The sequence below is a fragment of the Amphiura filiformis genome, chromosome 16 (assembly GCF_039555335.1).
Source record: "Amphiura filiformis chromosome 16, Afil_fr2py, whole genome shotgun sequence".
In the NCBI taxonomy this organism is placed as follows: Eukaryota; Metazoa; Echinodermata; class Ophiuroidea; order Amphilepidida; family Amphiuridae; genus Amphiura; species Amphiura filiformis.
The window spans coordinates 36644568-36668123 of record NC_092643.1 but is presented as its reverse complement, the minus strand read 5'-3'; the positions used below and the strand labels follow the sequence as shown (position 1 = coordinate 36668123).

At 35.7% G+C, this 23556-nt stretch overlaps 1 protein-coding gene across 3 annotated transcripts in view; it reads left to right on the top strand.

The window, feature by feature from the left end:
* Positions 1–9975: 9975 nt before the first annotated feature.
* Positions 9976–23556, top strand: part of LOC140135936 (uncharacterized) — a 106200-nt gene continuing 92619 nt past the window's right edge. Inside the window, exon 1 of one of the 3 annotated variants that reach the window (XM_072157629.1) lies at positions 9976–10072. The gene's annotated coding sequence lies outside the window, so the exon portion shown is untranslated. Of the gene's footprint in view, positions 10073–23246; positions 23468–23556 lie in introns of those variants that run through there. The other 2 variants (XM_072157628.1, XM_072157631.1) reach the window with 2 other exon arrangements.

Sequence of the window (23556 nt, the reverse complement as noted above, 5' to 3'; positions counted from 1 at the left end):
TAAATCTCTGTGAATTATACTGTGTTTTTGTGTGGGTTTTATTTTTTGCGAATTTCGCGATTAGAGCTCCAACCCGAAAATAACACCCGCGAATATATGCAATAATATATTACAAGTATAGGGCAGGACTGGGCAATCGCGAAAATAACATTCACGAAAATGTGTTCTCACTATAAATCGTGAAAATAACTGTACACTAAAAATTACTACTTCAGTAACACTCTGTACCATCAAATGCAATCTCATGAATTCTGTGCACACTGATGACAACTTTTCCTGTCTTTCCTCTAGCTACGGCGAGGTGGTCGGGGAGTTTGGGTGTGGGATTCTCAGGCTAAATTCATCTCCCGTTTGTGGCATGAGATGAAAAAGAAGTAATTGAGGAAGATAAAGATCTTCTGTTTCTCGCATTGTGATTGCAAAGATTTTTTTTTCAATCTTATTCGTCAGTCCTAGTCTCTTTGTTGCTTTGATGGAAATTGATGAAAGACATGGCAATATCCAGGGTGCTTGTTTTCTCTCTCATGATTTTTCTTTAATTATAATATGATGTAATATTTTTGCTTTTAATACTAGAAATGTTCACCTGAGCAGATGTTGAAAATGAATCGAGGAAAAAGAAAACACGGGTTAAAAACAAGAGAGAATGCTGGGAAGCAATGTGTCAACAGTATTTGAAATATAGTTTAATTGGTTTGTTTCATATTTTGTACGTAGAAATATGATATTTAAATGTGATTGTACATCTAGGTTGTACTTGTTGTTGCAAACAGTCGTAAATGAATTTGAACACCTTTCTCAAATATTATGTTAGGGTCTCTTTGCAGTTACATTTGGTATATTTCGGGATATCATGTTTTTGGAATCGCAGCACCACACAACTCGACCATACCTATACAAAACCAAGACCCCTCAAAAAACATGTACCATGTTTACACAATTTAAAAAAATCTTGTTGCTGTTTAACATGAAATCATGAGCCAATGAGATTGGTTGTTTTATTCATATTGAGCCATTCAATTCTGGTGTTATATTGTAGGCACTCAAAAGACAATGGGTGCAGCTGTTCCTTTGTTCTAGCATTTTAAGTACCAGTACTTGCAAATGAGATACTCAGATATCTTTGTACAATGGGTATATACATATAAAACAAGTGTACAGCTACCCTGCTATTATTTAATAGTCCAGGCCTCGCGCTGGTGGTACTCGACTGGAATTTTAGTATGTTGTTCGGTGTTCTAGATACATATATCAAGCTAATGTATATACCGAATGTATCATGAATCTATGTTGTAGACATGACGGGAGTGCGTTAGAACAGCATTTTAATTCAAAAACAACTTTTTTACAGCGCTGCGATATTGATGCGCTTTGGGAGAAATGCATAATTTGAAGGATGAATGAAAAAAAAGTAGAGCGTTACTGTAATTGGGATGAATTCATATTTTTCTTGCTCTGATTCTTTGTATCTGGGTAAAACATGCATTGAATTACAAAGTCTTGACAGTTGGCAGTGAAATCCACATTGGCAATTCCAGTTGAAATCCATACGCCCTCTATGGAAGACGTGACCTTAATCGTCCACACAAGGAGTGTGAATTTCAAATGGGACTACCTATCTGAATTGATGACTCCATTTGAAATCTACACCCCCTGTGTGAGATATTAAGACCATGCCTTCCATACAGGGTGTATGGATTTCAACTGGAATAGCCCATTTCTTTTCATTACCGCATTAACTCAGTTAGAAATCCAGGGTTGCATCTGTGATTTCAAATATCAAAGAGATGCTTTTATTGCGTTTGAATCGCTTTTTAGTTGTAATTGTATGAGAAAGACATGGTGAATACTTAAATGCTGATTTTATGTCAGAGAACAAATTTCAAAATTTTTTGTGTATACAGCTAGGAAAATAAAAGCGACATCTGAATGAAGGCTACATAATAGCTTTATTCATCATCATGGTGAATAACAGAAAAAAAGAGTATGCAGCAACAACATGTAAGGCTAAGTTTACCTGAGCAGAAAATTAAGGGGGAAAACCAGAAGCGGTACAATTTTTTCCGCATTTTTGACCCACTTGGCCAGTTTTTCTCATAGCATCAAAGACCCTGTTTACACACATAGAAGTCTGAATTAAATTGCGACAAAAAATTCAGATTCTGACTAAGGATTTGCATAAATTATTTGGCGAAATAATTTAGAGGTTCACTGTTCTAGTTGTACGGCATTGAAGAAAAAAAAAAGAAAACTTGCATTTAAAAGGGCATTTTGTGATCCACAGCCTCACCCCCCCCTCACTTTTCTATAAAAAACTTGAGATTTTTATACCACTGGAAACCTCTGGCTACATAATGTTTATGTACCAAACATTTTTGCAGATTAATTAATAAATATCGTCAAATTTGAATTTCGTTCTGGTATATATTACAACAGTGGCCTATGGAGCAGTGTAATACACATATTAAATCATGCATAACTCGCAAATGCAAAATCGGAATCAACTCAAATTTTGGGAATACGCTTTTTTTTTTTTTATATCTACTGAAAGATGTCATAAAAAAAGGATGCTAGGATCACAAAATCCTCCTTTAAGTAAAAATTAATCTAATTTTTTTTCCTACAGAAGTGGCTCCATGTTATAAATTTTTATTCTATTTTGTATGATTAAATGTTCAATTTTGCATCTCATGTTTTTAATACATCAGTGCATCCAGCTGGGCCCCCTAGTCGTTGGTATCGGTTAGCACTGAAGCGAGCATGTGATGCGGAGCCTCTCTCCTTCCCTCCCTTCCTCATATTCATCTAATCTATTTTTACCTGGCTGACAAACTAGATAAGCCATGTTCAGACGGACATATGAACAACCAATGCAGGGACTGCCTTTTGAGAGGAGCTAGAGCTATCGCTCTTCTACATCTCCTCTTAAGTTGCATTTGCAAGAGTGATCAATAGCTCCTCTTAATAACTCATTTAATTCTTTACGCTTTAATGGCTCCTGTGCAAACAGCTCTTCTAAAGCTCTTCTTGAAGAAACCAGAAGAGCATTTTACAGCTCTTCACCTGATTTTCAAAAGGCAGTCCCTGCAATGGTAATTCTAAGAATGGTGTCCCAACAGTGGTTTTGCCTGCAGAAACCCATGTGAGCTTAGGGTGTAGAAATATGAATTCAATCACTATACACAGGTGTGGACTGCAGATAACAACTTTCAAAAATTATAAAAATTCAAAAAATTTCAGAATTGTTAATTTTCATGACCATATTTGGAATCAGCATGAAAAATGCATTGAAATGAGTACAAACAAGCCTAGTATTGGTTCAGTGGATAGCTCTTGATATTTTTAGAAAATATCTCAAAATTTGAACTTCTTATGGTGAAGCCTTTGGCTAGCATGCAGAGCATTAATCATACAGTGAACCTCTGAATCCCCCAAACAAGTCTACACAGCACAAACCTCCAAGTTTCCTTTAGCAGTGCCCCCCCCCCAAGGTCTTGTCCCCTGTGAGAGGCCTTTGTATTTATGTTTAGCCCATTTTGACCACTTTCGACAAAGTTTGCCTCCCCCTGGAAATTTGTCTTTCCCCCCTCCTCCCCTCTGAAAAAGTCCTAGCTTAAATTTCTTGGGGGTTTGGTCATACCTCTTAAATTTTTCTTTGAGTATCAAACCTCTGAAAGTGCATCCACACCGGCAAAACTCCAAACTGAACCTTCAAGGGTTCTGAACTTCAGTGTTTTTACCTCCGTATGGACACATCTGTAGTAAGATAGCATGCTCCTTACCTCACCTTTGGCATTTCCAACCATCGGTGTCTAGGGGCATACTATGGCAAACGTGTACAAACAACACTGGTCTGGCTTGCTCACTCTCTTTTTCAGTTGACAACATGCGGATTGTACTTGCTTGCATTGATCAGCTGTGTCTTCATGGTTGGGTGTCATCTTCTCTTCTGTAAAATTTGAAACGCTTTAACCCTAACCCTACTGTACTAAATACCACAAAATACAGCAGTCTGGTGCCTCTCCGTGGGATGGGGCGGGCAACGCACAGGGCACCTACAAAAAAAACCCTCGGAAGTGTGTGGGTTTTATGGTCTTACATTTAATGTGCGAAGCAACAACAAAAATCAAAACAAACAAGCAGAACATAATGAACAAACAAGCAAAACATGTATCACGGATGATTCTGTATGTTTGAGACACATCGGATAACATTGTCATGGCTCTTTAATTTAAGAATTCCGTTAAAAAATCATTGTGATTTAAGTTGATGACAATGGTTTGTTTTTATGATGCAAAGACACCAATGAGATAAAACCAAAGAGTACCGACTCCACCATGTGTGCATGTCACTCATGGAGGACTAAATACCCTTCGCAAACTTTGATTCAAAGTGCGTTGTTGTTTACTTTTTTTTTTTAACGTGTTGTGCCAAAAAAAAAAATACATGCTGAGTGCGCAAACCTTTGAAAGGCTCAAGTTTAGAGATGCAAATTATCATTTGATTTTAGGCTCTTGCTGAAAAATGCTGGAGGTACACTATTTGCCCTCCATGAGCGACAAGCTAATATGGCAGATTTACTATATATAGCATAACACAGAGCAATTTTGGGTATAATATCTCGAGTGAAAAAATTACGGCAAGTTTCTTCTGTATTCAAGTTAAATTACTATTTATTCCAATGCGTATAAATGTAGATCTTTAGAAAAAGAACCTTCAAAGCGTAGCTGTATTAAATTGTTCGCTGCAACCTCAATGAAGATTGATTTCCATTTATCGTATTTGTTTTGATTTTGGTACGCCATGCTTTTTAGGGATGTGTGCAGAGAAAACACTTAGAATGATAAAGGATTTACAACCCCTGGATTCCAAGAAATTGGAACAAGCGCCTTTTTAGGACTTATTCTTTGTCCTAGCACAGGGTTGTACTTACCTTCTGCTGTCATTGGTGCCTGGCTTGATGAGTGCGCAACAAGTAATTTTTTCCTCTCTTTAAATGATTGTTTGTGTGTGTATGACTTTATTATGAATCTTGATGCATAATCATATAATGTTTTATGTGAGAACATGCTTGTTAACTATGCGTTGTTTCATTCATTTTATCTAAATAATTTAAAATAATTCCATTACAATTAACACATGTCACACCTCATTCATTCATTCATTCATTATTTGATATCATTTCTCACCCCATTCATTCATTATTTCATCTCATCTCATCTCATCTCCTCGCCTCATCTCGCCTCTCCTCTTCTCTCCTCCCCTCTCTTATTTCATCTCATTTCATCTCCTCTCCTCTCCTCCTCTCACCTCATCTTACCTAGCTCCTCTCCTCTCCTCTCCTCCTCTCCACTCCTCCCTTCCCCTCTCCTCTCCTCTGCTCTCCTCCTCTTCACTCCTCCCCTCCTCTCCCCTCCCCTCTCCTCTCCTCTCCTCATCTCTCCTTTCCTTTCCTCTTCTCTCATTTCATCTCATTTCATCTTATCTCATCTCATCTCCTCCTCTCACCTCATATTACTTCTCATCTCATTTATTCTTAAATTAGAAGCTGTGACCCCCCAATGAATAAAGTTGTAAAAAAAATATCTCTTTGATTCTCAACTAATATTGCATTGAGAGATATTACAATTTTTGAAACCATAACATATTGTGGTGGCACTCTGTGTCTGCTCCATACTTTGATCTAATTATTAACGCGGTGCAACCTGGTTGCAGGTACTGTGAAAATGTACATCTTTGCGCATAATGTTTTCGGCTTTGCCAGTTTTTAACTGTTTCACTTTTCTTTTCTTTTTTGAATTTGCGATTCTAGGCAATCATACACTGAGTTATACACAAAAGGAATATATTTGCAAACTTTTTATTTTTGCGGTTGCTGTTTGGAACACAAAAACGTGAAAATAAATATAGTTCAAAAATTTTCACTTGTATAGTAATGTAGTATAAAATAATATGTGGCTGATCTTGATAGCAACCAAACCATAGGGGTATGTGTACTTTTAGCTTGTGTTGTACCAGGTGGGCATGTAACATATTGCATTATTATTTAATCATATAATGCTAATGGAATATGATGAGATAGGAAAGAAAAGCATGTCACAAGAAGGTAAAAGTAGTTGAGTTGGGTCAATTCACCTTTTCGTTTTAAAATAAGCCTTTGCGGGAAGATCGGTGATGTTGTCATTTGACGTCATGCTGATGTGCTCATTTTAACGAACATCGTCACTGGACTTTCTGTGCATATGAAAGCTACAATGTGCACAGTAAAGATTTACGCATCGGCATGATGATACCAGAAATCAGATGTCTACCCCGCAAAGGCTTATGGGATTTATCGAAATGGTGAATTGGTACAGGGCTCCACTCCTGCCTGTGGGGTGTGTTGCTATGTGGGTACAAGCTCTTAGCAGAAATGTTACTGGTACTTCGCAATAATATTTATCACTTACTGTTGATATCCAGGTTTGCACCTGGTATGGAAACTCAGGGAAAAGATCCTGGCTGCAATGGTTGAAAAGGTAGAGGCTATAAGGGTACTGTACCTGAATTGAGCTGTATCTTGTTGCCTGAAAATGGGTGGGGGATCTTGTGCCACAGTGGTCAACGATGCTATTGCACCACATCTGTGCATTGCTTCTATAACTAACTATACCCAGCACACCCCTTTTTAAAGGGATTTTTATTATGAGTTGAAAACATTACAATTCAACAGAAAAAAATATATAAATTTCTACCAATATTTATGAGCATACAGGTCTTCTGTAACTCAGTTGGTCAACGATGCTATTGGTCAACGATGCTATTGCACCACATCTGTGCATTGCTTCGATAACTAACTATACCAGTACACCCCTTTTTAAAGGGATTTTTTATTATAAGTTGAAAACAGTACAATTCAACAGAAAAAATATATAAATTTCTACAGTTGTTTATGAGCATACAGGTCTTCTGTAACTCTGTTGTTGAACTGTCGTTCATCTTTTTGAAATGTTTTGTACCAGGAGTTTCTATCCCAGTAGAGAAGATGCAAATTAATCATATCATCAGCTGGCATAATTAGTCCATTCAACTCAAAGTATTGATTCTGATAATTGATTGTGATTTGATGAAGTATTGTTATGGTGAGAGATTTCACACAGAATAGCTACAATAATCAGCTAAAATAGGTCGCAAACACCTGATCACAAATGAAGTGAACAATGTCTCAATAATATGTAATAATCCTATTTTTTCAATAAAGCAATTGTTATGGTAGAGATGATGAAAGTAGACAAGAAAGCATATTGTGCGTCAATTTCTGTCAAAGAACAAAAGATAATCGGTAGACCCCCACCCCCATTTTTGTGCACCTGACTGAATTAAGTAGGTATTGTTTTACATGAAGTCATAGATACTCTTTGATTAAGTTCATCCAAATTAAAAAAAAAACGCAAATTATATCTGCGCACCTGCTATTATGGTAGTATGATCGGTTATTGTACCTGTCTAGACTGTCGGGGTTGGTGTGTGTTAGGATTTGTGGGGGTGTGTGTCCATTCTAATTTATACAATTGCCCTGATGATGATGACCATCATAACACCAGCGTTTAACTCAGATAATGGGGTGTGCCAAATGAACAGTGAAGCCAAATTTTGCCCAAAATTATTCAAATTTTGGCTGAAAATTCCACAAATCAACTAATTTTAATACACAGGGCCCCCTAGTGCTTTGTCACTGAAAGCGCAAATAAATAACAGAATGGAAATTCTTTCATTCAGCCAAAATCACAGCAATTGTTCTGTATTTTCATGTTTTCAGCAATATGAACAATAATATCTTGGGAACAATACTACAAAATTCAAGCCAATAGTACCAACTTCGATAGAATTTTTATTATTTTTATATAGCAAATCGGTGCCTGTTATTGATTCAGCAAGGCCAAGTATGTTAAATGGAAATCTGTAAAAGGATGACACTGGTTTTTGCAAAAAAAACAATTTAATTTTTTTGACTACTTCACATGTTGTTCTGTACACTGCAAAATAAACATACGCCATAGCCCATGTGAAATGAATCAAACTCTAATGCATTTATACAGGATGTTGTAAATTGATTGGACTTGTGAGTCTGTCATGCTTTTAAAGCACTTATAATAACTGAAATGTCACAAGCAAAATCGCTATGTTACATGCCAAATTACGCCATGGCAGTTTAACATTTGCAATGGGAAATAATGCAATTTTATCAAAATCAAGTATGAGTCATCTTGGGCATCAACAAAATGACTTTTCATCAGTTCCATGAGCAGCCGTCCATCTTTGATCATGTTTTTATACTTAGGCTTACTGTATAATTACTAATGCAATTCTATAATAGTTATATGACGTTTTATCTGAGGATGGATGTGGGGACCCAGCAAAATTTTGACTTGCCCCACCCGGGATAGCTAGAACTTTACTAATTGAGACCCTGTCCCTGCCCCTCCCTCTGTGGTTACACAATTCAGGGTGTACCCGGGACAGAGGCGGGTGTACCTAGAATTTATCAACCATGAGGGCTGTTAGCATGTTTAGGTCACCTGATATGGGGGGGGGGGGGTGAGTGGCTGAAATGTATCAAAGTATACCGATTTTATTATTGAAGAGATTCATCAGGATCGTTCAAAGTCAACAGTCGAGTGAGTACTTCATTTTCTTGGATCTGTTACCAGAATCTTGATAATTTAACTATACCGATTTTTCCAAGATTTGGTATAATGGGAGGGGTAGGAGGCTAGGCATGCCAATGCTATTAAATGTACGCTGGTGGCGCATGCAAACATTAGCTTTTGACAGAACATTCTTCTTCAGATCTTTAAACTGAGATTGAAATGGCATGTTTTAGCTCACCTGGGTGAGGAGTGGGACAGTGGCTGAAACATGTCCAAAACATGCAAATATTTGTATGAATTTGGTGTAAAGTGAGGAGGGTAGGGGGATCATTGTGCCCCTAAAGCTCCTCCTGGACATGCCAATGCTATGATAGCGGTGGCACATTCAAACACTAGCTTTCAACAGATTTGCATTCTTCAAAATCTTGAAACTGGGATTGAAAGGACATTTTGGAGAGGTCATTGACATTCTAAACGCAAACTCTTGAGTGTCTGTGGTTAAAAGCATTTATGTTTGCTCTTAATTTTAAGCTAATTATATTCAGTGAACTTCCGTTTCACCTTAAATGAATTAAATTTGTTCCATGAATGACAAAAGATCTCCCATCCAGGAATTGGATGTAAAATTGTTTGTATGCAATACATGCATAATATTTCCTATTCAAATGCAGTCTGCGCTGCTCAGCGTGTATGTTAGGTCCCTTGGAATTACCATTGAAAATGTGTGCATACTTAATTAAATATTTGCTCAAAGACAGCAAAAAACTTGATTTAATGCATATTCAAACTCTTACATAAAAGCAAAATGTATTTGATTTCAAAATTTTGAAGAATTTCCAGAAATAATTTCATCAATACTGAGACAGGTCATTCCTCCCTGACGAGGATTTATTTAAATTTGCGATTTTTAAATTGTGTGTTTATTTTTTCGTGCTTCATTGATTATTAGCATGTTTCCTCATCATCACATTGGTATCCAGGTGTATGCAGGAAAGCCCTATCTGCAATAGCTGCCAGGTGTCATATTTTTATACATGTGTGCTCTATGGGTGCAGAAATTGTCAAATATCTAGATGTGGCAGCTATTTGTACTATCCCCTTCATATTCAAATCCTGTCATCTGCAATAGCTGCCAGATGTCAAATTTTTAGGTGTGTATAATATAAGGATGCAGAAATTGTCATATGTCTATACGGGAGCTATTGCAGATAATGCTTCCTGACACTTATCCCTTGATAAATTTCCGAAATCATCCAATATTGAAACATTTTCCCTTAAATTTGATGCCAGTTTGAAAGCCTGAAAAAACCACAAATTAATGTAGCATAAATATTTCTCTTTTTTACAGGAACTTACTAAATGCAATGATTTGTTTTAGAAGATGGATAAAATAACAACTAAGGAAAGGCTTGTTCAGTCAGCTACACCTGCTTCTGTGTTCGGTGAGTAAGGAATCACAGGGTTGCCAGGTTTAGCCTGAATTACAGGGTGAAAAGTAGCCCAATTTTTTCTCTTAACCATTGGTTTCAACGGGTACATGAAATTGACGAAAGTTGCAGGCTCTAATGTCCATAATTCACCTTATTTTGTTCTTATCCATTTCTGTCACAGGAATTTGTCATAAGTCGGTGGGAAAATGGACAAAAATGGCCCAATTGGGCTACCATATCGCATGGTTTAGCAACACTGAGTAAGAAATCACAGGAAGTACTTACAAAAGACGACTTGTAAAATATCAAAATAAATTTGGGCGTGGGCGACTCATCCAAAGGTGGAGATGTTTACATGGGATTTTGTGATGGAATAGATGGGAAGAAAATGCAGCGTTTTTTGTGAGATGATAATAGAATGTGTTTAGAGTTGTCTTTAGAGAAATATTTGAATTCAGGAAAGTTTTATCTTTACCAAAAAGATGTTGAAAACCACAAAATAATTTCATCACACGATGCTGCTGTGTTTTGAAAGCATTACAGCATCACATCGCACTGAATCAAACTTAACAAGTAAAGCAAAAGCTCAAAATTGGCCAAAAATATAATGCAAGGACAAGGTGCAGTGGTCTCCCTTGAATACAGTCAAATTTAACTATGGTATATGATTTGCAAGAGACAAAATTAATATATAAAGCAGAAATTAAACTACTGAAAATAATGAAATTCCTCCTTGATAATATTGCAGTGTTGCCCTTGCCAAGTCACCACATCATGTGGAAGACCTTCCCCTTTCCAATACTCAATGTCAGGTGAATTGCAAAAATGAAAAACAAAATTATATTTATAGAATTGAAATGTTGTTTCTTCAGGAGATAGTTTGGCATTGGGCATTGAGTTTCTTAAGAGGCAAGCCAACATTACTGCCTTGGGCGATAAATTGCAGATTTAAGATGCATTTTGCTTTTAATATCCAAGGCTGCCTGATGTCATATTTGAAATGAAATACTAATATGGCCACTTTATATTTCATTTTAAGAAAAAATGTAGCATCAAAAAATAGAAAATATCACTTGTATTTACTCATATTTAAAACGCCCTGGGCTTGACATTTTCAAAATAGTGGACGTTTATTACAAAAATAATTCCCAAAAAAATTTGGGTTTAAATAATGCCGTTATGACGATTTATGAACTTAGGATCAATGACTTCCGATTCACTTCCAGGTTTTGTGATGTCATTTACGGCATTTACCGATCGTGTGTGGACCATGGTAAGCTTACTTGCACAACATAGCATGGAAATTTCAGCGTGGTGTTGCCGAAATTGATCTATTTTTGCTGGAAAATTGATGGGGGTGTTCAATTGAAGGGGAGGGTTTAATAGAGTAAGTAAGTAAATAATAACAATATTTGGATGTGGGAAAATAAGTAACACAAGGGAGCTAATATTGTGTTTTGCATAAAAAACGCTATAATTTCAGACAGTCATATGTGTGCAAGAAAGTATTGATACCACAGTAGCTGCCTTTTGCCATTTTAATTTTGTACTCAAGACATCAATTCTGAGGGTTGCATACAAGAATAAATGATGAAGACAGTAACATATGGAAAGCAAATTTGTGAAGTCCTTAATGAGGGAAAAGAATCTAGTAGTAAGTATTTTAAGAAATTAATTTCCAAAGCACAATGAGCATGAGTGCAACTACCATAGCTTGGAAATCCCACTTTTCAATAGGTGCACCAGTGTTTGCTCAGGCTGTTTGTTGCGATTTTGTCCCAGTGAAAACAAGTTTTAGGGGGTGATACCCCCTGAGCTTATTCCCCGATCACCCGACTGAGCCATTCATGGGACTTCAGCAATTTTATAGAGCCCACCACTAAAATCAGGCTAGCTACAACCCTTTTGGTTATTACGGAATACTGAGCAAGTTAGTAATAACTTGGTTTTCAAACTGCCCGAGTCGGCCAGAGTATGTCACATGTGAAATACCAAATTGTATTAATTATGTGGCAGCCATAGGGCATATCGAGACATTTCAAGTGTCAAAACAGTCTCAACTGAGACATGGCGAACACAACCAATCATTTGATTTGATTTGACAAAATGCGAAATGAAGAATAACCCCAAAGCTTTGGTGAAGTCTAGGCCATGAATAGGGTCCACTCAAATGTCAAAAGGAGATGCTTCATGCATTATGTAAGGTCTGATCTAGAGTTAATTCAGTTGTAAGAATGGGAACGAGTGGAATTGATGAAGAATGGCAAATCATATCTCTTGCTTCCTTTGATTGAAGAACGAAAACAAGTTAGAGCGGACAGCAGATTTATTGCTGCGAGCGAAATGCGCCATTATCATATTGTGAATGGCTGGCTGGCCATTATTATGAGAGAGAGGAAGCTGAAATGAAAAAAGAAGAAGCTTTTGATACAGTGTTACAATATTACGACCATAGTTTAATATGTTACAATATTATGACTGTAGTCGCATCCAGTCACCTGTACTAAAGCATATCAAAATGGTTGGCAGTTTATACACTAATTTTTAGATCAATAAATTTGCGTACAAAACTGTTACACTTTATTAGTTGGTTTTCAATATTGTAATTATTAACCCTAATCGTAAAATCAAAAAACCTCAATTCCGAAAGCATATGCCAAGCTACACCCTTGTGACAAGTTAGGCGCGTACACATCTCTGGCACCCGAGGGGTCGGTTATCTTTTTTTCGTCTTTTTCCTTGCTTCTTTCCTTCCCCCTTGCCAAAAAGCAACAAGGTTGTTAGGCAGTGTTCGAAATACCACATGCATACATAACTTTGACTCTGTGTATGTAGAATTTTGCCTGTACATGTAAAAATTTGTGAAAATCAGCCAATTTTTAGGAAAAAATCAGACTTGTGCATGTAAGTTTTATTTTGTATTTCGACCTCTGAACTGTAATCCACTTTATTGAACTTGCTGTGGTGGAGAAAATCGGGTTGCATATTTTTAAATTTAGGTTTTCTAAGTAAAACATTTATTTTAAAGCAGAGCAGGAATGAGAACCATTTGCCATCACAGTGTGCTAACACTTTGCACTTTTAAAGAGGAAGCCCCACCAGAGCAATTATTCTGGGGTGAACCAAACCTGCCTGGTTATCAAATTAATCATTGACAAGATAATCGCTTAATTTAACAGGTGCTAATTGATGTTTTAATGTTATTGCATCACTTAGCACCATCAAATACAGAAATAACCTTGTCATTGATAAATTTGATAACCAGTTAGGTTTGGTTCACTCCAGAAGAACTAACTGCTCTGGCAGGGCCTCCTCTGCAACATGTTTTTTTTTTATTTAAGGGCTGGAAAAGGATTAGGCTGGTGATGTATGAGGATTTTGGTTCAAGGGACTGGCTTTGCAATTGCAGGACAAGTTCTAATCCAAAACTATAATTTGCCAACAGCTCAGACCATAGATAGTGAACCTACTCAGGAGAAAAAAATATTTGGATGCTGTCAACTCTGCAAATAAGCCCATGTTCTGGACATACATTTGTATTTGGATAAATCTAGGCCTAATTATTGAATGACCTAAAAGCAAGAACCAGGTCTTTTCTTCATGTCTTCTTAAGTTATTTTATCATTTCCTTGTTGATTTGTGGTTTCCCCTGAGGTAAAACATTGTCTGGAAGTTGTAGACCCTTTTGTTATCCTCTTACCTGGAAACCCAAGTACTACAAGTACCAGTAACAAGCGCTCTAAATTATGCAATCACTTCAAGAATTGGGTCAATTGAAACTTGAATAGGTTTATTGACTCAAAATTGTGAGGCCTGGGCTGAAAGGCAAACATGATGCAGCACAAACCATGGTTATGGTTGCCCTGTTTTTGTGGCCACCTCAGAGGAGGCATTGGTGGCAATCCCATAATGCAGTGGGAATAAGATTCTTTTCTACTGTCCATTTGGCTTCCTCAAGAGAGTAGTTGCAGTATGCACGGAGTATTAAAGTGTGCGCATTGATGTTGATTCGAAGAACTGGTGTCTTTACACACAAGATTAAAGGCTGTACATCTGTATACACGCGAAGTAACTCTGACAAAGTACTGAAGTTATTCTATCGAGGAAGGCAAATTAGTCTGGTATATACGGGAATTTAATGATGACCCCCCACAGGACTCTACCAAACCAACTTTTTTAGCTTCCTTTTATGGTCCTATAACACATTCAATATTTTAACAAAAAATAATTCCCGGCACACCGGCCATATTCAAGGTTAAAGGACAACACTGGTCCAATTTTCAAAGTTGGTTTGACAAAATTCCCCGGGGACAAAATGCGAAAGGAAGAATAACCCAAAGCTTTGGCGAAGTCTAAATCTGGTTAACAAGCACACCAAATTATTCCTCTCATTGCAAGGATTCAGAAAAAAGTATAGTTTGACATACCTGCGACATACCGTTATAAGCAAAAAAATAAAAATGCTCTGATTTCAACGAAAATGGCCCAGGGAAAATGGTCTCAAATTGCTTGGACTAAATGGACTATAGTTTTGTTCAACCTATAGGTGCTGGTGAATTTTTTTGGCATATCAATAATATCCCAAGATCTGGTTTGTCGTTATGAATAAGCCTACATGTATTGGCTGCAAATGTTGAGCTATCCAGACAAATGAGGTTTCAAAATTTGCAAAATTAAACCGAGTTTCTTTTTGCTATTTCAGTTTTTAAATTTGATATAATATAGATTTTGAGTTTTAGTCTCGTAATAAAGGGGGTAATTACTTCTTTGGTTAGTGTTGATGTCAGTATTCAGCAACACATTGTGTGTGCAAAATTAAAATGATTAAAAAAAAGTAGATAACTGATGAAAACGAGGTGGCCTACATGCTTACCCTAGCAGAGCGTATGACAATACAAGACACACTGAATGAAATAGAATCAGAAATAAATGATGCAAGTGGCCCAAGAAATTAACCCAGCTGAGTCCTTAACTCTTTATATCTCACTTATCAGTTTTCCTCACAGAGCCTCACAAAGTCTAAAATAAAAATTATGCACATGTAGGCCTTCATGTAGAAAATTTAATGTGGCTGACAATGTACAGTACTATGAACTCCTTTTGTTGGAATCCATTAATTGTTAGTGTCATTTGAAAGAGAAAACATACTTGACTATCAGACTTGTAACGAGTCATGACTCCAGACTCGACTTTTCACAAATGAAATGACTCGACTCAAACCTTGAAATTTTCCCATAGAGATTGTACAGTGACTCGAGTCATTTGACTCGACTCGAGATATTGCAAGAAATGACTCGACTCGACCATGAAATGACTTGACTTGTTATAACTCTGTTGACTATATTTTTAGGTGTTGGTGGTACTTGTCAGTGTCACTGTGGTCTGTCTGCTTTTTCTTTGTTACATAATATTTTTGCACAGCATTATGGGATCACATGAATCATACTTGTAAAATATCCCCACCCTTTTACTATTGTCAGAACTAAGAATAGAATTATAGATAGGCCAGACATTTATCTTTTATTTCCTATCACACAATACCTTGTGTTGTGTTTTTGTTGTATTGATACAAGTCCAGGGTTTGCTTGTGTCTATTGATGCAGGGATCTATATTAAATACAACTATTATTTTCAGGGTGTTTATTTTCGAAATGTCAAATATATAAATAGGTTTTACTTTGCATGAATTCATAACGCCTGTGACAATATTTCTATTCATTTAAAAAAAAAAAATTAAGTTAGGACAAGATTGATCAAGATTGTAACTTGTTTTGACATAAATATTTTTTTTATATTCACAAAAAAAATGCTGCCTCAAAAATTACGGAAGACCTACACGTAGTTCAGCACATAGCACTTTGTACAGTGTTGCGTCATATATCGGTAAATCAATTGTAATGGGACCAACTGGTATCCGTGTTTGTCTGACGAACATTGAACATTGCATCTGTGTTTTGTTGACTTGAAACTATGCTATCGATAATTAATAATTTTAATGAATCATCTAGGTTTATTGATGATAAATTAGGTCTATGAATTGGAGTTGCTATGAAGGGGCTATACACATGTGATGGTATATTGCTATTTACAAGATGTTGATGTTGTTTTGATAAAGAAATAAAAAATGAATGTACAATTAAAGTGTGGTAGTTTGATTGCAACACATGGTGTTTTCCGCTGTGGTGTTTTCTACCTCGCATTGAGGCTTATTATTATTGCTCAAACCTCCATCCAGTTTATTGCCTAATTTAATATGGTACCCAGAGTTACACTAATTTCCAGGCGGCGAATGGCATGATAGAGCCGGCAACTTGTGAAACTGCCCGGCCGTATGGCATTTTCCATATACTTGGTTAGTTTAGTGGGGTTCATTATCGAACCCCAACGGTTTTAGCTTTTATTTATATTATTTATTATTATAGGCTTATTTGTTTGTGATATTTCAAGCGTTTTAAAATTTCAAAATAATCCCATTCAATTACACGGTTGACGATGAAAATTTACTGAATTTAGAGAATGCAATGCGACCACCACCTGCTAATTTCATCAGATTCTTGCATGATGATGCACACTACGGTGCATAATTTTGTTGTATTTAAGGTAAAAATATCATGTTCTACCCAATTCTGTGGGCACTGCCATGATCAGTGATAGTATTAGTATAGTCATAAATCCCTTCTTTTTACAGGAGCACCATTTGGAATTTTAATCCAAATTTAATTTTTTTTTACTGAAAGTTAATTTCTAATAAACACCCCCTTTTGGAAAATTGCAAACCCCCCTGAGCGTTTATTACAAACAATACGGTACTTTAATCCATCCATCCATCCATCCGATACTTCACCCAGGATTGGAGCAACTCCATGCAGTAACTCTGTGCAGTTGTACTCCTAGGCCCACATTAATTACAAGCACATATTTCTTAATCCTCTGTCACGCAATTGTACGTATGTCATGCTCTTCCAGATGTATATCATCCCCATCTTTATACAATTATTTAAGACCAGATCAAGCTTACTGTAATTAATCATCAGCATTGACATGACATTCATAACTGACTAGTGTTGGGCCACTATAAATAGTTACCATGATATTCCCGTTGCTATTATCAGTCTTGCGGTTGCGACTTTTCCCACGCCATTGCACTCCGACAGAATTGCAAAAATTTCAATGCATTCTGTGTGTTGTGAAGGTGAAGGTTTTTATGTTTTTAATGATGCCCCGTTTCTGAAACAACTTAAATTGTTGTTGTTGTTGTTGTTGTTGTTGTTGTTGTTGTTGTTATTGTTCAAAATCATGTAAAATCAGCCATTTTGGTGCCAAATTGATTAATTTTGGCTGAACAAGTTTAGAAAATATGTTTGCAAAAAATCTTCAAATTTTTCAGATTTTGATGAAATTTTAACCTCCAGAAAAAACGAAAACAAAAATGACCGACGCTACTTGAAAGGTCGACCCAGCCACCCGTATAACAGGTTTTTTTTCTTTAACTTTTTTTACACTTATCAATTTTGATTCTGGCAAACCAATTTTAGGAGAAACATTACAAGAATCTATTCTCTGATTCTCGCTGAAATTGCATCCCTGCCAGCCATATTGAGTGAATAAAAGATATTTTATTTATATCCAGGTGATATTTACTTCTCACACCGTTCTATTTTCCCTGTATACATGTATATTAATATTACATGAGACCTGCGTGTCATGTGTCAATCCCATTCTATGCAAATTACTGGCATATTGCATAATAAAATTCCTTTAAAAGGGAAAGCCAGCCTCAATGTAGAAGAGGTCTTGTAATTAGTTTTGGTCAATGTGAAAGGCATTTTTAGGATCACGGCTTACTACATCCATGTTACATGACAGTCCACCAAACCATCAACGGTGAGAAGATGTACACTGAAACTGCAGAAAACATTAACTCCTAATCTCCTGTCAACTCTTTAATTCATTATTGTTCATTATTATTAATTCATTATTGTTCTCTAAATTGTTCTGTTCTGGTTTTATTTGTCTTTTCAGCTTTTTACCCACGATATTTCAATTTTCAATTTTTTAATACCATAACTTACGAACTCAATTTCTTCGCTTAGGAATGTCCGATTTTATTGGGGAAAACGGCGTTGTGGAGCAAAATAGCTCTTTATGTGAAAGCCTCCAAATTTATAAGCTGTCCAAAAGATGTCTGTTTTTGACATGATACGCCACATTTCTTAAAGACCCATTCAGTGATCCCAGTGCAAGAGTAAAAAAAATTAAAATTGTTTATAAATTGCTTAAAAGAGAAGGATAGGCCTAAGTCATTCAAATTGTCATTTGGTATTTTTGATACTGTCAGTATCTAAAAATACAGATTAAATGTAAAATGTCTTATTTTGTCTTAAATAGGCCTACACGGCTTTTGGCTGAACCATTAGCAGACTTAGCACATCTATGTAATAACAAAGATGCAGTACCAAAATTTTGATGATTTTTACGATCGTCCGGATGAGCAAATCACTGAATGGGCCTTTAATATTAATAATAGATAAGCTGCCTTTAAAAATATAAATTGCTTAAAAGAGAAGGATAGGCCTAAGTCATTCAAATTGTCATTTGGTATTTTTGAATGCAAGGTAATTCCTATACTCTCAACATTGTCAATAATATTTTTAAAGGCAGCTTATCTATTATTAATATTAAAGGCCCATTCAGTGATTTGCTCATCCGGACGATCGTAAAAATCATCAAAATTTTGGTACGTGACCTTTGTTATTACATAGATGTGCTAAGTCTGCGAATGGTTCAGCCAAAAGCCGGTAGGCCTATTTAAGACAAAATAAGACATTTTACACGAATCTGTATTTTTAGATACTGACAGTATCTGAAATTAGCTACAAGTATTTGAATGGCGGGGCTTGAACTTCGTCAGTACTGCTGTTTTCTTCATTTTTTGCCAAATTTGGCATTTCAAAAATACCAAATGACAATTTGAATGACTTAGGCCTATCCTTCTCTTTTAAGCAATTTATATTTTTAAAGGCAGCTTATCTATTCATCTCCCGGGTTGTATCTGGCAGTGCCTGTGCTAGCTGCATTTTTCATTCCAATGTAGCAACAAGCCATGCCTTGCTAAAAATGTTAATTGCCTGGGAAGATGGTAAATTTTAAAAATAATATAATTTTCCATATTTCTTTATTAGGGGAAGACCAATTTTCCCTCTAAATTTATATCAAAATTTCCCTGCAAATGTCCAATTTTCCACCATGGCAACAGTTACAGATAGCTATGCATTCAGAGAGCTTAATTTTTTCGTAACATTATTTTGAAGTGCCAATCAGGTCTATGAGAAGAGAAATAGGTACAACAGCTATAGCAGATCCAGCCCATCGTGGGACGTTTTTTCAACAAATCCAGGCTGCCGGTCAATCATCTGTACCTCGTATATACCGTGATATATGATCGCCCAGTAGCCTGAATTTGTTTGAAAAACGTTCCAAAATACCAAAAGATGAGTTGGGAAAACAAAACTACTGGGCCATGTCATGGTCCAGCAAAAAAATAAGCATGATGAATGAGCTCTGTGAACATGGAAAAACAGTGGCATGATCAACAGGAATTATATGAATAAACATAATGTTTCACCAGGTTCCCCGTCGCAAATAATAAAGGAGACGAGTAGAAAAAGTGATCCTGCCTGGGAATCGAACCCAGAACCTCAGGTTTACGAGCTCTGTAAAGCTGATTAGTTTCATGGTATAAAAGTGAGCATTTTTTAATTTGACCTGTTCAGACAAACTTGTTGTAGATCAAATAAAGAAATAGAGCACCTCTGTTTGCTGTTTGAAATAGAGTACACATTATGTTGTACCTTGTTCCCTTTTATCTTGTGTTTATCTAGGCACTGACTTGGAAAACGGCAGATAATGGTTGCAGCCCATAGTTGTGAAACCACAATGCATATAACTTGAATGGGCTGGTTGCCAAGTTTGTCAATTTGTAATAAGTTTTGGACTTGGATCATGATAATTTTGATTATGATTACAACATGTGGAATTTTGAACTTGTAATGACAACAAACCCGTAGGTGCAGGTGGTCCTTGAGATAACATGGACTTGGAAATGAAAATTTATGGCTGTGATGTCTTCTTTTCAGACTGATAAACATTTAGCATGAAATGCATAGGCCTGGGTTGCCTTTTGATGTGATCACAGAACATTTCATACAAGTCAAAATGATTGGTACCCGTCAGTTTTCATTGATATTGGATGAGTCTGACACATCAAAATTCAACATAATAATTAATGTGTAAATAATTTGTAGATGAATTGTATAACAATAACAAGTCATAAACAATACATTCTGGACATTTCAAGAGTATCCTAAGTTGCATTTTGAAGAAGCAGACTTTTCAATAAACATCAAAATTGATCATTTTGATACACCCTGTATTCAGTTTGAAGGTGTTTTAATGGTATATTTGGGGTGTGGTAAATTAATTACATTAAAGTTTTGCTTATTAAGTTATTTGGTCCAATAAGCTTGATCAAATCATTATTTTTTTCTCATCAATAAAAAAAGTAAATTTGATAATGCCCACATCTGACCCACGTAGGAAAGTTTTTAACTAGGCCTATATGCATGTTGCAATGCATATTTTTATTCTAACAATCTATGATTTTGTTGTTGCTGCTGTTGTTTTTAAAAAAATACAGTGGTCAATCAGGCAAATTGTATTGCCCTTACAGCCCCAAAGTCAGGGTCAGTCGGTCAATATTTATATATTACCGTATTGGTCCGAGTATAGTCCCACCCGCTTTTTATGTGAAAATTTTTTCACAATTGGGGGTGGGATTATACTCAATTTCAAAAAAAAAAAAAAAAAAAAAAATTTTTTTTTAAAGTTTATTTTTCCGGTTTTGGAGTGTACCTAGACCTAGATGCTAGGATCATTCATGGTTGACCTAAAAAATTTAAAAAAAAAAAAAATTTCAAGATATTTTGTATTTTTAATATGAAAATTGATACTTTGTTTTCATGTCATACTCTATTAATGATTTCAAAATGCATTCAAATTCAATGCATTTTGAAATCATTAATAGACTATGACATGAATACAAATTATCAATTTTCATATTAAAAATACAAAATATCTTGAAATTTTTTTTTTTTTTTTTTTTTAGGTCAAAAAAGAATGATTCTAGGTCTAAGTCCAAAAACACTCTAAAACCGAAAAAAAAATAAACTTAAAAAAAAAAAAAAAATTTTTTTTTTTTACAATTTCTGAAATTTTTCGAAAAATGGGGGTGGGATTATACTCGAGCGTGGGACTATACTCGGACGAATACGGTAATAAGGGCAAATTAACCGCAAAATAGGACAGTAGACAATGATTTGTACGGATTGTCAGGCTTAGTGTTTTTTGAATATATTTAAATTTTACTGTACAAATTACAAACAGGAAATACATTTTGCAAACTCCATACCAAAACTATAAAAAAAAACGGGAAAAAACAACAAATTGCATCCCTGCCATATTGAGTGAATAAAAGATTTTTTTTTATATCATACCAAAAATATTTTTATATATATTTTGCCACAGACTATATATAATAAGCGCAAGTTGGCTGCAAAATATGACGGTAGACAATGATTTGTACGGACTATCAGGCTTGTTTTTTTAATATATTTAGATTTATGCTGTACAAATTTCAAACAGGAAAAACATTTTGCAAATATCAAAAAGTATGGGAAAACAACAACAAACAAATGTGACCCTACATTTGTCAATTTTTGGGTCGGGCTAAAAAGGGCATTTGCGACTTTCTGTCTTTTTTTTTGTTTTGCCTAAATTTGGCAAGATTGGATTTAAACAGGAAGCAGGACTAGACTTTCATGCGAATCATATTGAAAATCTCTGGTGTTGAAAATGGCATAGGTGTGTCAATTACAGTATTTTTAGAATAAACGATCTCTTTTGACAGCAGGGCACAATGTCAAAGATACTTTAATATTAATAATAATACCACTAAAAATGATGGGATAAGGATGTATACCCCATGAACATAGAATAATGTCAACGATCACAATGTCAATATGATTGTTTTGATGATCCTACCACTTATGATGAGCAAATCTTTAAATCCTTTTATGAACATCCTCTTTTTTGTTTGTTAAAGAGTGAATGGGCAAGTGCCTACTTCCAAGACAGCTGTATTCACAGTATTCATATAGGATTAAACTTCACTTTAATTACTGCATCTAATTATTCCATGAATTATAAAAGACAAATTTTGTGAAGAATATTTTTGAAGCTTGTAAAAGGGAAACAAAAACCAGGAAAAGGTGTGAGAATGGATGTGGCATATGAATTGGTTTGAATAAGGAAACTGTATTGAGCGTGGAATATATCGCAGATATAGTAGGTAGTTGTTAAAATGAAGTGGAGCGAAATTGTGAAAATACGACCGTGTCGTATTTATTATTTGGTGATGTGTTTTGACCTGCCCTGTCCCTGTAACTATCCATCAATTGGATATGCAGTCCTGTGAGCCAGCTAGCTCCCTTGCTCATGCAGCCATTTGCTTGGTTGGTAAATATATCTGGTTTGGCCTTGCATTGAAATTGCCAAGCTGTCCCTTTGTGGTAGGTGCAGTACTGAATGCAAAATCAATCAAGCTTGAGGCACAATGGGATTGCATTATGGGGCTCCTATATACATGTGACTGGCACTTTAGACTTGACACAAGCTAACTTGTTATTGTCAAGAAACGGTCGTGAAATAACAAAATGGGATTCAAATTTGGACACGTTTGTAATGATTGTGAAGTAATATTAGTGGTGATACAACAATTGCTAATTTAGTTAGACACATATTTACCACATATTTGTCATATTTTAGACATAAAAATACTTGAATTAGTCAAACTACCGAAATTATTATTCCGAATTTTCAATCATATTTACTCCTAACAATTTCCTGATATTTTATCTTGAATATTTTCTTTGTTTTGAAGTTGAACATTTAAATATAATATTTTACTGCAAAATTGCGTACAAGTCCATAACTGTGCTTGCACAGCATGCTCACCATGTGAAAATTAACCTTACAAATCAGCGTGACTCGCAGGGTAAGATCTTGTGTCCAGTCTACAATATGCACTCAGCTTGATCCATGAGCAGGTTTGGGGACTGGCTCAAAACTCACTATGCACAGTTGTGACAAGTGCATGCAAGCCAGTATACACACACTATAGGAGCTAGTCTACAGATGTGGTACTATACTATACAACTCATACAGAGATTTTTGCTTCAGCATTTTCATTTCAGCTTATTTTGATTTCTTCAATATTTCCAAGGAATTGGGATTTTTTCTCTCACTTTGAAGGGCGTTATATGAATTTGACAGCGTTGAATTGAGCGCACTGTGAGTATAGGTTCTTAAACATGTTGATTGTTTTATGTTTACTGTATGTTTGTTTTAATGATATTTTGTTATTAATTATGACATTTAAT